General features: G+C 45.5%; 1 protein-coding gene and 1 long non-coding RNA gene across 3 annotated transcripts in view; one reads left to right on the forward strand and one right to left on the reverse strand.

The window, feature by feature from the left end:
- Nucleotides 1-14,908, reverse strand: part of fhit (fragile histidine triad diadenosine triphosphatase) — a 1,624,435-nt gene that overhangs the window by 1,236,815 nt on the left and 372,712 nt on the right. The window lies entirely within an intron of this gene.
- The window catches only part of LOC119973066, a 40,935-nt gene continuing 39,925 nt past the window's right edge, over nt 13,899-14,908 (forward strand). The window contains exon 1 of the long non-coding RNA XR_005462222.1: nt 13,899-14,091. This is a non-coding gene — a long non-coding RNA (uncharacterized LOC119973066). The remainder of the gene's footprint in view (nt 14,092-14,908) is intronic.

Genomic DNA, 14,908 nt, shown 5'->3' on the forward strand with positions numbered 1-14,908 from the left:
ACCAGCAAACGTAGTGCTTATGTTCTCAGCATGTGAGAAGCTGGAGAGATACTGGGCGGGAGTGTTCGGGACGCAAACAAAGATTGTGGCTGGACCCGATGGTGGCGATCTTCGGTACATCAGAGAAGCCGGATCTGATGGAGGGGAGGAAGGCTGATGCTGTGGTCTTCACCTCTATTGTTGCCCGACGGAGAATTTTACTGGAATAGAAGTCGGCAATATAGCTGGGGATGGCGGCCTGGCTAGGGGATCTGTATGATTTCCTCTGGTTGCAGAAAGTCAAGTATGAAGTGAGGGGTTCAGCAGAGGGCTTTGGGTGGGTCTGTACCTGGCCATGTTTGAGAAGCAGTTCATTGCGGGGGGGGGGGGGGGGGGGGGGGGGGGGGGCGGGGGGGGGGGGGGGTTGCGGGGTGAAAACGGGAAAAACCTTGCACAGAATGTAAAACTGTGAATTTGGGGAGCATGTTCCGCAGATTATTTATGTTTTGTGACTGTTTGAATAAGTTTGGAATAAAATACATTAAAAAAAGATTGCTATTAATATTCACATTGTGTTGAAAATTAATGAACAGGATTAACCGATGGAAATAAATGTTTCAGCAAACATGAAATGTTAAAATGTTACATGTTGCTTATTCCAAACAACCTTTAAAACTTCTTTTCATTGTTCATGGCAAAGTGAAATGCGTTAGTTTTCAAGACAAACATCTCAGATTATTTGAGAGAAAGAGAAAAAGTACTTTTGAATTTAAATGAACCATGTAATCTTGCAAAATTACCTGTGAAACTCAAAATACTTTGCGCGGGATTCTCTGTTGGCCGGCGCCAAAATCGGGAACGGCGATCAGGCGGAGAATAGCTCCCGAAACCAAAATCGCGACAGGCGGTGGTTTGACGTCGCGTCATGACGCTCCGCACCCTCCAAATTGGCTTCAGTGCGATGTGTGCCGCGCGTAGTTGTAACCACTTTTGCATCTCATTATTCTGGCCCACCCGCGATGTTCCACCTCCGATGGGCTAAGTTTCTGACGCCGCAGTCCATGTGTGATCTCAACAGTCGTGAACCTGGCACGGTGGCTGCGGAGAGAGAGACAGGGCGTATGGACAGTGTCAAGCACTGCCATGCTTTGCCAACAGTCGTGCACTGGCTGGGGGGCATCTGCTAGGGATGGGGGGAGTGAGAGGGTGGTGGTGGTGGGAGGGGGTGAGTCGTGGGGAGTGACCAGGACGTGGGCTGTGGGGCCGGGGTGGACGGGGTTGCAGTCCAGCACAGCCAGTGCTTTTTTTCCGGGCTCAATCGGTGTATGTGGGGGGTGTATAGCAATAATAACAATAATCTTTAGTGTCACATGTAGGCTTACAACACTGCAATGAAGTTACTGTGAAAAGCCGCTAGTCACCACATTCCGGTGCCTGTTCGGGTACACGGAGGGAGAATTCATAATGTCCAAATTATCTAATAGCACGTCTTTCGCGACTTTTGGGAGGAAACAAGATCACCCGGAGGAAACCCACGCAGACACAGGGAGAACGTGCAGACTCCACACAGACATTGACCCAAGCTGGGAATCGATCCTGGGACCCTGGCGCTGAGAAACCATAGTGCTACCCACTAGGCTGCAGTTTGCCAATCTTGCACGTGTCAATAATGGACCCAGTGATTCCCGCAACTGTTTTTGTGTGTTCTGCGAGTGTTCCACGTGGCACCGGAGCTATCCCATCACCGGTAGCGCAATTGGTGCGGGTGTGGCGCCGATATCTCTGATGTGGAAATCCACAAATCCTCTGTTGCCGTCAGCATTTAGCCTGAGAAACGGTGAATCCAGCCCTTAGTGTATTGCCCAGTACATAATAATTGTGAAACATTCTAATTTAGAGCCCAATTAATTTCTTTGTTTGACCACAGCACTTGTGTACATTTCATTTTGCAAAAGTAACTCCGATAAAACATGGCTGCATAACAGGGAATGATTGCATAACAAATCTATGCATCAAGAATCTACACTGGTCTGGCATGTCAAAATTAAGTGAACTTCAGAAGATTTCCTCGTGAATAAAAAAAGGCTAGCATTTTACAGATGTAGTTTTATTACTGTAGTTTTATCAAAAAAGTTGCCCTTTTCTCACTGCTAAAAATTATGCATGAATAAGGTTCAAGGCGAAGGGATGATTGGAATCTAATCGGTCTAAAAGGAATCCGGCTGCATAGGATTAGTTGCCCATTCTCCATCCTGCCTAATTTTATGTCCAATGTATGATGCGTTCTCCGCAAATTTTTGCCTTATGCCCTTATGACATTTTTTGTTCAGGATTATTTTCTGAAAACATTAAAACCCACATATTTAACTTGCACTTCACCGGTTCACACTTTACTTTTACTTACATACTGAAGATAGAGCTCAGGAACAGAAGAGGTCAGTACTCAGAGACTGTGGGAGTCTTCTGACAGATGGGCCCAAATAATTAGCTAGGATCAACATAGGGTACAATACTGATTGGCAGGCACATCAGAAGTTTATTCTTGATTTGAGAAGACTGACCAGATGGTCATTTGAGTAAAATACTTTACTGACGCATGTGCGGCTGAAGAAGGCAAAGGCCATCTTAACCAGAAGAGAGATACCTCACCCAGCCAACACGATTTCTATATTTCTGAACAACTACCAAAATCCACACGTTTAATCTGGAGATAATGCATTATGTTGTGAATAGCGGGTAACAAGGTTTAATGCTGAAAACTCCTCTCACAGCACCACCACCAGAAGTAACAGCTGTTACTTTTAGATGTTTATGTTTTTATCTTATCTTTCATAAAATCAGCTCAACAAAGGAAATTTCTTGAAATAGAATTTTGTGACCTAGTTTTCAGGCGTAATTTAACGTGCAAAAAAGAAATTTGGGGCGGCATGTGGTGCAGTGGTTAGCACTGGGACTGTGGCACTGAGGACCCAGATTCAAATCCTGTCCCTAGGTCGCTGTCCATGTGGAGTTTCATAGAATCATAGAAGTTACAGTGCAGAAGGAGGCCATTCGGCCCATCGATTCTGCACCGGCTCTTGGAAACAACACCCTACCCAAGCCCATACCTCCACCCTATCCCCATAACCCAGTTACCCCACCAACACTAAGGGCAATTTAGCATGGCCAATCCACCTAACCTGCACCAATTAACTGTGGGAGGAAATCTGAGCACTCGGAGGAAACCCACGCACACACCGGGAGAATGTGCAGACACTGGACAGACAGTGACCCAAGCTGGAAATCGAACCCGGGACCACTAAGCTACCGTGTTTGCACATTCTCCCCATATGTGCACGGGTTTCACCCCCACAACCCAAAGATGTGCAGGTTAGGAGGATTGGCCATGCAAAATTGTCCCTTAATTGGAAAGAAAATAATTGGGTACTCTAAATTTATCAAAAGAAAAGCAAAATTTTGGGGGCATATAGTGGAGCTTTTCTCAGTGCTAACCACCCCTCTGTCTAACAGGACTGAGTTTGTTTCTGGCCTCAGTTGGGAAAGTCTTCATTTCCTGCATTAATGAGTTGAGCAGGAAGAGATCGGGGAGGCATCCGGATCCCCCACTTCACAACTTACATCATAGGGGGTCCAAGAACCATTCCCTCACCCCACCTCTAAAGGGCACTGCTGGACAAGAACCCTGGCTCTTGGACACCTTGGCAGTGCCCTGTTAGCCTGGCAGTGCCATCCAGACACCCTGGCAGTGCCAGGGTAGCACAGACAGGGTGCTGGGTGGCACTGCCAGGGTGTCAGGGTGGCAGCGTTAAGATGCCTGGGTTGCAGTCAGAATGCCAGGTTACCACCCGGTCCAGAGCTCGACCAGGTGACATTACACCTGGTCCACATTTGTGTGGACCAGTCAGCGCCGGCCCTAGGGTTGCTGGCGCCCCGGGCAAGCTGAACTTTGGCGCCCTTCGGGGGGGGGGGGGGCCGGGTAGGGGGGCGGGGCCTGGGGGGGGGGGGTAGGGGGGCGGGGTCGGGGGGGTAGGGGGGCGGGGCTGGGGCGGGGCGGGGCGGGGCCGGGGGCCGAGAGGGGGGCGGGGGGGCGGGCCGAGGCGGGGGGGGGCGAGCCCGAGGCGGGGGGGGCCGAGCCCGAGGCAGGGGGGGCTGAGGCGGGGGGGGGCGGGCCCGAGGTGGGGGGGGGGCGATGCGGGGGGGGCGGGCCCGAGGCGGGGGGGCGGGGCCGAGGGGGGGTGGACGGAGGGGGGGGGCGGGAGGGGGGGGGCGGAGGGCGGACACCGCGCATGCGCTGGTTGGCACCGGCCCAACTGCGCATGCGTGGGACCCGAGTCTCTGGCGCCCTGGGCGACTGCCCGAGTTGCCGGTGCCTTGGGCCGGCCCTGGGACCAGTGCTAAATGGTGCCACGGTGAGGTCTTCCAGACGTGGGCATTTGTTCCAGACCTCAGGAGAATCGGATGCAGACATATTTAAATGAGCCAATATCACTTAAATATGTTAATCTGGATCTCGCCCAGTCAGGAATCTAATTCGATCTTATGAGGCATTCCGAGCGTGGCAGATTTTGCAAGAATGCTTGTGGAGCAGAAATGCAGTAATATTTTAGAAAGGAAAGAGGCGGGTGTCAAAAAACAAGAGGAGAGACAGACAGGAAGATAAGGGCAGAACATGAAGAGATAGACACAAACAACATGTCACAGGCCAGAATCACAATATGAAAGTCACAAATGTCATGAAGATAGAGAACTTGTAGTGAGCAAACCAACTGGAGATCGACTGATAACAAAATAAAAATACGGGAAGTGTGCACTAGTTCTATTTTTTGTACTTTGTAAATCCAGTAAAATTAATATCAGCAAAAACATTAAAAAGGCAAAAAGGCAGGGAGGAGGTGGAGAAGGAAACAAAATGCAATATGAAAGCCTTTGAAGCTCTTCCATGGAAAAACAATATAAATGAGCACTGACTTCTCCAACAGATGCTGAGCTCTTGCACTGCTTCACAGCTTCAGATAGGGCTTGATAACTGTGTTAACAGCCTTTCTGTGTCACTTAATGTGCTTCCTATTGTTTAATTATTAGGTGGTTAATTAGTGCTCCTGGCCAAAACAAATAGCACAGGTGGTGTTTCTTCATGGGAGATCGAGTGCTCAATTTATGTAAAAAGTTAGCAATTTGGAGAGATTTTGACAACAGCACCAAAACAGAAATAATTTGAAATACTCAACTCTCTACTAAAGCAATCTCCTTTTCATACATCCGAGGGTGTTGTAAATGATTATATAGTCCTAACAACAGAATACGATAGATATTCCCAGGATAACTACCAAGCTGTACTGTTGCAATTAGTATTCAAACACTTTATAAATGGGGGAAAATAATTTTTACATATGTATTTTCTGAACAAGTCATATTTATAAACTTGACTGCTGTGAATTTTCCTGGGACTGCTCCCTGTTGACTTGCATAATTTTGACAGCGATCCCTTTTAAGTGTTTGATGGTGCTTAGATGGTCAAAAGATGGCAAAACAATCATTAAGAACATGGAATGTGTAAACACCATTCAGCCCATCTAGAACAAGGGTGGGAAATCCTTTCAGCCTGAGGGCCATGTCTGGGTATGGAAATTGTATGGCAGGCCATAAATACTCAAATCACATTCAAACAGAGGTAACACAATTTTGTTTCAGACACATCATTGTGGAATAATAATGCACTGCCTCCAACAGTCCAGTCCCACATCTCAAGTATCCTTAACACTTGTAAACAGAAGAGTCCAAAAAAAGCTAAAAATAAAATTTTAGTTTTTAAATGGCCAAAATTATCATACTCAGACCTCTTGGCAGCAGCATCTGAGAGATTGCTGGTGACTGCCAGGCAATCCAACTTCAAACATTAGCAGCAGGTTCCTGCAAAAAATAAGGGCACGGACAGCATCTGCTGTTGAAAATAAACTAAACCACATATTGTGATAAAACAATTTGCAGCAAAGAGAATAATAAGAACAAATAAAATTACAGCACAGGAACAGGCCCTTCGGACCTCCCAGCCTGCACCGATCCAGATCCTTTATCTAAACCTGTTGCCTATTTTCCAAGGTCTACTTCTCTCTGTTCCCCACCCATTCATATATCTGTCCAGATGCATCTTAAATGTTGCTATCGTACCCGCCTCTACCACCTCTTATGGCAAAGCATTCCAGGCACCCACCACCCTCTGCGTAAAAAACTTTCCACGCACATATCCCTTAAACTTTTCCCCTCTCACCTTGAAATCGTGACCCCTTGTAACTGACACCCCCACTCTTGGAAAAAGCTTGTTGCTATCCACCCTGTCCATACCTCTCATAATTTTGTAGACCTCAATCAGGTCTCCCCTCAATCTCCGTCTTTCCAATGAAAACAATCCTAATCTACTCAACCTTTCTTCATAGCTAGCACCCTCCATACCAGGCAACATCCTGGTGAACCTCCTCTGCACCATCTCTAAAGCATCCACATCCTTCTGGTAATGTGGCGACCAGAACTGCACGCAGTATTCCAAATGTGGCCTAACCAAAGTCCGATACAACTGTAACATGACCTGCCGACTCTTGTACTCAATACCCCGTCCGATGAAGGCAAGCATGCTGTCTGCCTTCTTGACCACTCTATCGACCTGCGTTGCCACCTTCAGGGTACAATGGACCTGAACTCCCAGATCTCTCTGTACATCAATTTTCCCCAGGAGTCTTCCATTGACCATATAGTCTGCTCTTGAGTTAGATCTTCCAAAATGCATCACCTCGCATTTGCCTGGATTGAACTCCATCTGCCATTTCTCTGCCCAACTCTCCAATCTATCTATATTTTCCTGTATTCTCTGACAGTCCGCCTCGCTATCTGCAACTCCACCAATCTTAGTATAATCTGCAAACTTGCTCATCAGACCACTTATACCTTCGTCCAGATCATTTATGTATATCATAAACAACAGTGGTCCGAGCACGGATCCCTGTGGAACACCACTAGTCACCTTTCTCCATTTATAAACACTCCCTTCCACCACCACTCTCTGTCTCTTGTTGCCCAGCCAGTTCTTTATCCATCTAGCTAGTACACCCTGAACCCCATACAACTTCACTTTTTCCATCAACCTGCCATGGGAAACTTTATCAAATGCTTTACTGAAGTCCATGTATATGGCATCTACAGCCCTTCCCTCACCAATTAACTTTGTCACTTCCTCAAGGATTAATGTGAGTAAGAAATCTCCAACAGGCATTTTGTTTAACAGCCATGCTCACATTTTTAGCCTCAGATCCACACTGGTGCTTCCTGCCCAAATCTACCTCAGTTTACATCATGCTTCGAGAATTTAATTTTCTTTTGAATTTTTTTCTTAAAATAAAATGAATTTTCCTCAGAGAGCATCTGAGCCGCTGTTGTCCCAAAAATCCCACCAAAACTCAAATGACCATTTGTAGCCCTGCTGTTAGATGAGGCCCAAGTGCTGCCCAAGATGCAACCACATAATGGAAGAAACAGCAAGGCAATTCTGGGATTTTAAGTGCAGGAAGGAGTTCCTACTTCCTCCTCATTTTCCTACCTCCTTCTCAATATTCATTGCTTTGACAAAGAGTCATCGGACTCGACATGTTAGCTCTTTTCTCTCCCTACAGAAGCTGCCAGACTTGCTGAGATTTCAGATTCCAGCATCCGCAGTAATTTGCTTTTATTTCTCAATATTCATACCTATTACCGAGGTCTTCAAGGAGTTGTAGTTCACCACAATCAGCTCTCCAGTGGGAAAGGCAATTGTGATGGAAGAATTGTCGTGGAAGAATGTCCTTGTTTTGGGATTCCTTTGAAATCCGTTTTCAATGTAAGTGGTTAATGTGAGAACCTGGTCACATCAGCTTTTCCTTGTTCTCCCCTTCAAAAGGAAATTGATGCATTGGGGAGAATTTAGACAACAGTGAAATGGAATGGTAAGTTTTAAACAACACAATCAATGAACCAATAGTGGTCTTCAGTGCCAAGAGAAAGGAGCAAAGCCTTGGTGTGCAAACCTGAATTGGAAAGTTGGTTGGGAAACTGCAGAAAATCATTCAGTATATGAATATTTGGCATAGCACACTGTTCTGAAAGTGAATGCAATGGAAAGCTTCAAAACATCTCCACTGTTCTCTACATGACTTAGTGTATTAGATGTTAATATTTCACTGACAGGGGTGGAAATCCTGAAGCTTTTTGCTGTTGCTTCAGGTGAAAATTAAAGATGACAAAAACAGGAAATTAAAATTAGAAGTTGACACCTGCAGCTAATGAAAAGGCTGGAATTGCATTAGTAAGTGTAAAAAAATGGCAATGAACAGCTGTCTCCCTGCATCCCTGCTTAACCATAAATAATTCTCAACCTAAACAGATTATTTAATTAACCTACATGCTATCACAATATCTTTAATCTGAGAAACTTGAATGTTCATCTACCCCAGTGAAACATTCACTCAAGTGATAATGTGATCTGAATAGCTCGTACTGACAAAATAAAATTCCTTCAAATTGACAATGTGTTAACTATTGAGTGCAAGGTTCCATACTGTGCTCATTTTAATATTGTGAGACTGAAAATTCTGCAAGAGGTCATAAACACCAATTTCACAAAGAGAATGCTGACAACATATTTTCTAAACAACTGCCTCCTTTTGATCGGAAGTATACATACATGTTTATGGAGTACAAACTGGGCAGCCAGTGAAGAAAACATTGGAATTGTTGAGTCTGGAGCAAACAAAATCCTGGCTGAGAGTTGAAAATATTGGTTGTGTTTCTTGGTGTTTCTTGGCAGATGCAGTGCCGAGAATCACCCCCCTATTGAATGGAACTGTGCGATTTTGTGGCCTCTGGGAGTTTCTCCACGCCGAGGCCATACTTAGGCAACCATCCTGCACTGGCACGCTGAGCTCGCCAGCAGGACTGGCTTCTCGGAAATCGGGGCATCATTTTGGAAGGCTGCCCCTATCTCTGGACCCCCCCTTTTAGCCCAGTTTTCAGTAGCACCCCCCTTCACCCCTCAACCTTTTCTTGGGTCCTTGAAACCCCCTCACCCCCCATTTGTGTGGGCAAGGCCCCCTCAGGGTCCGAGCCCTGGCACAGCCAACCTGGCACCTGAGCTGAGATATTTGGCCTCTGACAACCACAACCATCTTTATTTGTACCAAGTAGGACTTCAGCTAGTGGAGATTTTCTGCCAATGCCCATTGACTTCAATTTTTACCAGGGTTTCTGACTGCCACACTCAGTCAAATGCTGTCTTGGGGTCAAGAAAAATCACTTTCACTTCATGTCTGGAATTCAACTCCTTTGCATTCCTACTTGTATCAAGTTTATGTTGTCATGAAGTTTAGAACCAAGTAGAATCCAAATTGAACATCAGTGATCAGATTATTAGTGAATAAGTGCCATCTGACAGCATTCTTTTTTTTAATAAATGTTTTTATTGGGTTTTTTTGAACAAGGTATAATTACCGTTATGTACACAGAATAAGAAATACATATATATATACACACACATTTAGAGGAGAAGGGCACACCCCAACATTAAAAAAAAATACAATATGAAATGGAATAACTGGTGGGGTATTGTGCACCAGCTCGACAGCGGCATCTCTGTACATCTGGCAAAATAACCCACCCCACATAAGTAGGCGACTGCCTGCGGGGGGGGGGCGGGGACTGGGGGGGGCAAGCACACCTTTGGGTGCCGGGGAGAAAATCACAGCGTGCAATATTTGGCTGTGCTGTGTGTTGCTGTCGCTTGCCCTTCCCGGACGGTCTTGCTGCCGTCCCACGCTCGCCCCCGCTTCTGCCGCTCCTCCCGTCCTCCATCTCCAGTTTCCTCGTTCCCCGCTCCTGGAGATGTCATGCATGTTTTGGCATCCCGTGTCCTCCCTCTGGCTCCCGCTTCCCTGACCCCCCCTCCACGGTTCGCCGTCCTCTCCCCAGGTTTAGCTGTCTTCCCCCCCCCCCCCCCCCCCCCCCCCCCATCCCTCCCAGTCTATCTCTCCCCTCCAAGCGCCGGCTACCTTCCCCCGATTCCCGACCATTTTCCCCCCGATTCTTGGCCACCCGGCTATTCTTCCTCTTGTTCGTTGGCCAGAAACAGGTCCGGGAACAGTTGCATGGATGGCTCCCACGTTCTGTGGAAGCCGTCGTCTGACCCTCGGATGGAAAATCTGATTTTCTCCATTTGGAGAGATTCCGAGAGGTCGGACAGCCAGTCTGCAGCTCTGGGTGGTGCTGCTGACCGCCAGCCAAACAGGATTCTACGGCGGGCGATCAGGGAGGCAAAGGCAAGGGCGTCCGCCCTCCTCCCCAGGAATAGATCTGGCTGGTCTGAAACCCCGAAGACCGCTACTATCGGGCATGGCTCCACCCTCACCCCCACCACTTTGGACATAGCCTCGAAGAAGGCTGTCCAGTACTCCACAAGTCTGGGGCAAGACCAGAACATGTGGGCGTGGTTGCCCGGGCCTGTTTGGCACCCCCCCCCCCCATACGAACACCATGATTAGTGATTAGTTTGTCCAGTGCTTTGAAAAAGGCCTTGGGGATGTAGATCGGAATGGATCTAAACAGGAAGAGGAACCTGGGCAGTACGTTCCTTTTGACCGTCTGGACTCTCCCCGCGAGGGAGAGTCGGAGTGTGTTCCATCTTTGCAGGTCTTTTTTTACTTCCTCCGTCAGACTGGTGAGGTTCCATTTGAAGATCCCTTTCCAGTCATGGGCTATTTGGATCCCCAGGTAGCGGAATTTGTGTCGGGCTTGTTTGAACGGCAGCCCCTTTAGTGCTGCCCCCCCCCTTGTGGGTGTACTGGGAAGATCTCGCTTTTGCTCATGTTGAGTTTGTAGCCCGAGAAGACGCCAAACTCTTTCAGGAGCGCGATGATTCCGTCCATACTGCTCTGTGGGTCCGAGATGTAGAGGAGCAGATCATCTGTTTGACAGCATTCTTGACATCATGTTAAATCACTTTGCTTCTGATAGAAAATAAACTGATGGGACAGTAATTTGCTGTTACGGATTTGTCCTGCCTTTATTGGACAGGGACTTAGCTGGGAAACTTTTCACCTTGTCGGGTAAATGCCAGTGTTGTCGTGAAAATGGAACAGCTTGGCTAAAGGAGCAGTTAGTTCTACAGCACAAGACTTCGGTACTATAGTCAAGATGTTGTCAGGACCCATAGCTTTAATTCAGTTTGCTAAGCTGTTGCCTGATATCATGTGGTGTGAATCAAATTAACAGAAATCAACCTGATGCTATAGTGAGACCTTGAAGGAAACCCAGATGAATCATCCACTATAACTTCTGTTGAAGATGGTTTCTAACATGTCTACATTGTCTTAGCATCCATATGCTGTGCTCTGCCATCATTGCTAATGGGGATGTTCGTGTGTCTCTTCTACAGTTAGTTGTTTAATTATCCTTCATGATTCATAACTCAATATGTCAAGGCTGTAGAGCTTGATTGTGGAGTGCTCAGCTTTGTCCAGAGCATGCTTTTTCATGACTTAGCATGTATGCTGTGCTGTAGTTTCACCAGGTTGGAATCTCATTTTAAGGTATACCTGATGCCACTCCTGGCATGCTCTCCTGCACTCCCCATTGAACCATTGTTGGTTTCCTGGCTTGATGGTCATGCTAAGGTGAGCATGCCAGACCATGAGTATGTGGTGGAATGAAATTCTGCTGCTAACAGCCAGAGCACCTCGCTGTTGCCTAGTTTTGATTGCTCAATCTGTTCTGAATCTCTTCCATTCAGCATGGTGGTAGTGCCACATAACGTGGAGCGTATCCTCAGTGCGAAGATTAAATGTATTCAACACAAGTCGCCAGTCATAGGGCTTAATAGTGGTTCCATGAACATCAACAGTCTTGTTGTGGTTTCAAGAACCAAACAAATGGGGGCCAAGACTAACAGGTTTTGTCGGCATTTATCAAACTCGCTTGCCAAAATACTGGTGAGAGCTTTGGCTGTTTTTGGAGCGGATGGAGAGAAAGAAGCTACCTTCACCATCTTACCTTCAGTTGATTCCTGAGAGGCTTCAGAATCAGTTGATGGGTTTCATCTCAAATTTTTCTTGGCTCTGCCTCAGTTAGGCCCCTCTGAAACATCCCAGCACCCGCTAAATTTCAAAATTTTCTGAAAAGTAAAAGATCTGTGCACCAGGAAAAAGGGCAAGAAGATCAGCTTTCCAGCGAGAGCCACCTACATCAGGCCACCGGAAGGCTATACCCTCTTTCAAAATGGCTTTTACCATATTCCCTATGACAGATGTTAAGCTATCTGGCCTGTGGTTTCTTGCTTTCTGTCCACGTCCCTTTTTGAGTTACATTTACTATTTTTCAAACTCATGGAACCTTCCCCAAATCTGAGGAATTTTGGAAATTAAAACAAACCCGTCAACCATCTCACTAGTCACGTCTTAAGACCTAGAATGAAATCCATCAAGACTTGGGGACTTGGCAGTCCACAGCTCCAATATTTTGCTCAATACCACTTCTCTGGTGATTGTAATCTTCCTGCGTTCTCCCTTCTCTTCCATTTCCTGATTTATAGCTATTTCTGAGATGTTACTTGTATCCTCCACAGTGAAGACCAATACAAAATGCCTGTTCAAATCATCTGCCATCTCCTTATTTTCCATTATTAGTTCCACAGACTCAACTTTCTGTAAACCAATGATCACTTTGTTAATTCTTCTCTTTATTAAATATCCATCAAAACTTTTACCGGTCTTTATATTTCGAGTGAACTTTCACTTCTTTCCCCTTATTAGTCTTTGAGTCATTCTTTGTTTATTTTTCTACTCCAACCAATCTTCTAACCTGCCACTCGTCCTTGCAAAATTATTTGCTTTTTCTTTAAGTTTGATACTATCTTTAATGTTTTTAGTTAACAAGGGGTGATGGTCCTCCCCTTGTATTTTTTCGTTCTCATAATTGCCCTTGCTTAAGAAAACAATATTAGTCTTGGACCCACTTTTCTCTCCCTCAAACTGAATTTAGAATTCAATCATATGATGATCACTGCTACCTAGAGATGTCTTCATTACGTGGTAATTAATTAATCCTATCTCATTGCACATTACCAGGTCTGGTATAGCTCTCTGGTTGGCTCCAGAGAATATTGTTCGAAGAAATTAGCCTGAAAACATTCAATGAGCTCCTTATCTAGGCTACCTTTGCCTATCTAATTTTTGAAGTCTATAGGTAAATTAGAATCTCCCGTGATTATCGCTGTAGATTTCTGAAAATCTCTCATTATTTCTTCCTTTATACTCCATCCTGCTGTGTCAGTACTGTTTGGGGTCTTGTGCACCACTCCCTCAAGAGACTTCTTGCTTCTACCATTTCATCTCTACCCAAACCTCTTCTACATGCTAGTTTCCCGAGGTCCCGGGCTTCCTTCTATACAAATGAATTTGTTGATTTCAAACAGCTCTTGCAATTCCAATTCTAAAAAGATTGAATTTTCTGCAGTCTTAAGTTTGGATTTGTATTCATTCTTTCATATAATTCATCCAAACACATTTAATATCACAAACGGTGGTCATTTTGCATCTAATCCTTCCTATTCTTGGACAGAATACATTGCTGCTAAATCTACTCAATTCATTCTATGGGTATCATGGGTGTGAAATGTTCTCTGCTGACCATGACATGAAAAAAACCCTAAACGTGTACAGAGTAGACTAGACAAGGCAAGTCCTCAAATGCTTTTATAGATTGCAAAAGATGTACAATCTTCAAATAGTTAAATCAGTGTGATGCATTAGTGTGATCATTAAAGGGCTTTAATGTAATCAGGGCTTATAATAAGCTTTCTTAAAATAGATCAGTTAATTTTTTGGTTGGTTGTTGTTTCATGTGGTGGTTTAAATGGCTTCTGCCTGAATTATTTTCAAATAGAGGAATAACATAAGATGGCAAGTCACAGTACATCATTTTACACAGTCGCCACAGTCCCAGATGACTGCCAGGGGCTGCTTTCCCCTTTGACATGGAGAGCTGACTGATTTCTGAGGATCACCATACCTCAGGCAACAGGCAAGAGGCAAAGTTGACAAGGTAGGCTTTCATGAATAATTTCAACTGGTACAAGGATTGAACCCATGCTGTTGGGCATCATGAACCAGCTGTCCAGCTGAGCTAAATCGACTCCCAAAGTAAAGTTACCATAGTCCCAGATGACCATGGACCCCCTTTGAGTGATTTAACCTGAGGGTCATCATACCTCAGGGGAGGCACAAGGTTGAGAAGGCAGGGCAGGCCTTTATGAATAACCTCAGTGAGTAAGGGAATTGAACCTACACTGTTGGCCTTGCTCTGCATCACAATCCAGCTGTCCAGCCAACTGAGCTAAACTGGCCCCAACATAATATACTACAACTCACAAAGCCATTTCTCCATATATCCACCTTCTCATAAAAAGAAAAAAAAACATATTGCATGCACTATCATTTGCAGTTACGAGTTACACTTACATTGTCTATAGAGAAATTCATCACCTGCGAACAAAAAACTGTTAATTCCAGTCTATCTTCCTTTCTAACTCTATGCATGCATTGCACACATAATGTTTAAAGTTTTTAAACCTTCTAATGGTAGACCTGCGGGTTGCTGTTGGGTATTTATCTGGGTGTCTTCTAGTTCCTGGCGTGACATTACCTCTCCATTGACATGGCAAGTTTCGCTGCTGATCCGTTGAGCTTGTCGGGGAGTATTTGCCCTCTTGGACTGATGGTCATTCTGTTCCCTGTTCAGTTGGCAAAATCAACTCTTCCATCATCAGCTATCTGCTGTGAACATGCAGCTTCTCTGGTTACTTGAATGGTCTACTGTTCCAACGATAGATATAGTTGTTCACCATTATCACTTTTGTGAG

Source organism: Scyliorhinus canicula, chromosome 11, assembly GCF_902713615.1.
Source record: "Scyliorhinus canicula chromosome 11, sScyCan1.1, whole genome shotgun sequence".
NCBI lineage: Eukaryota > Metazoa > Chordata > Chondrichthyes > Carcharhiniformes > Scyliorhinidae > Scyliorhinus > Scyliorhinus canicula.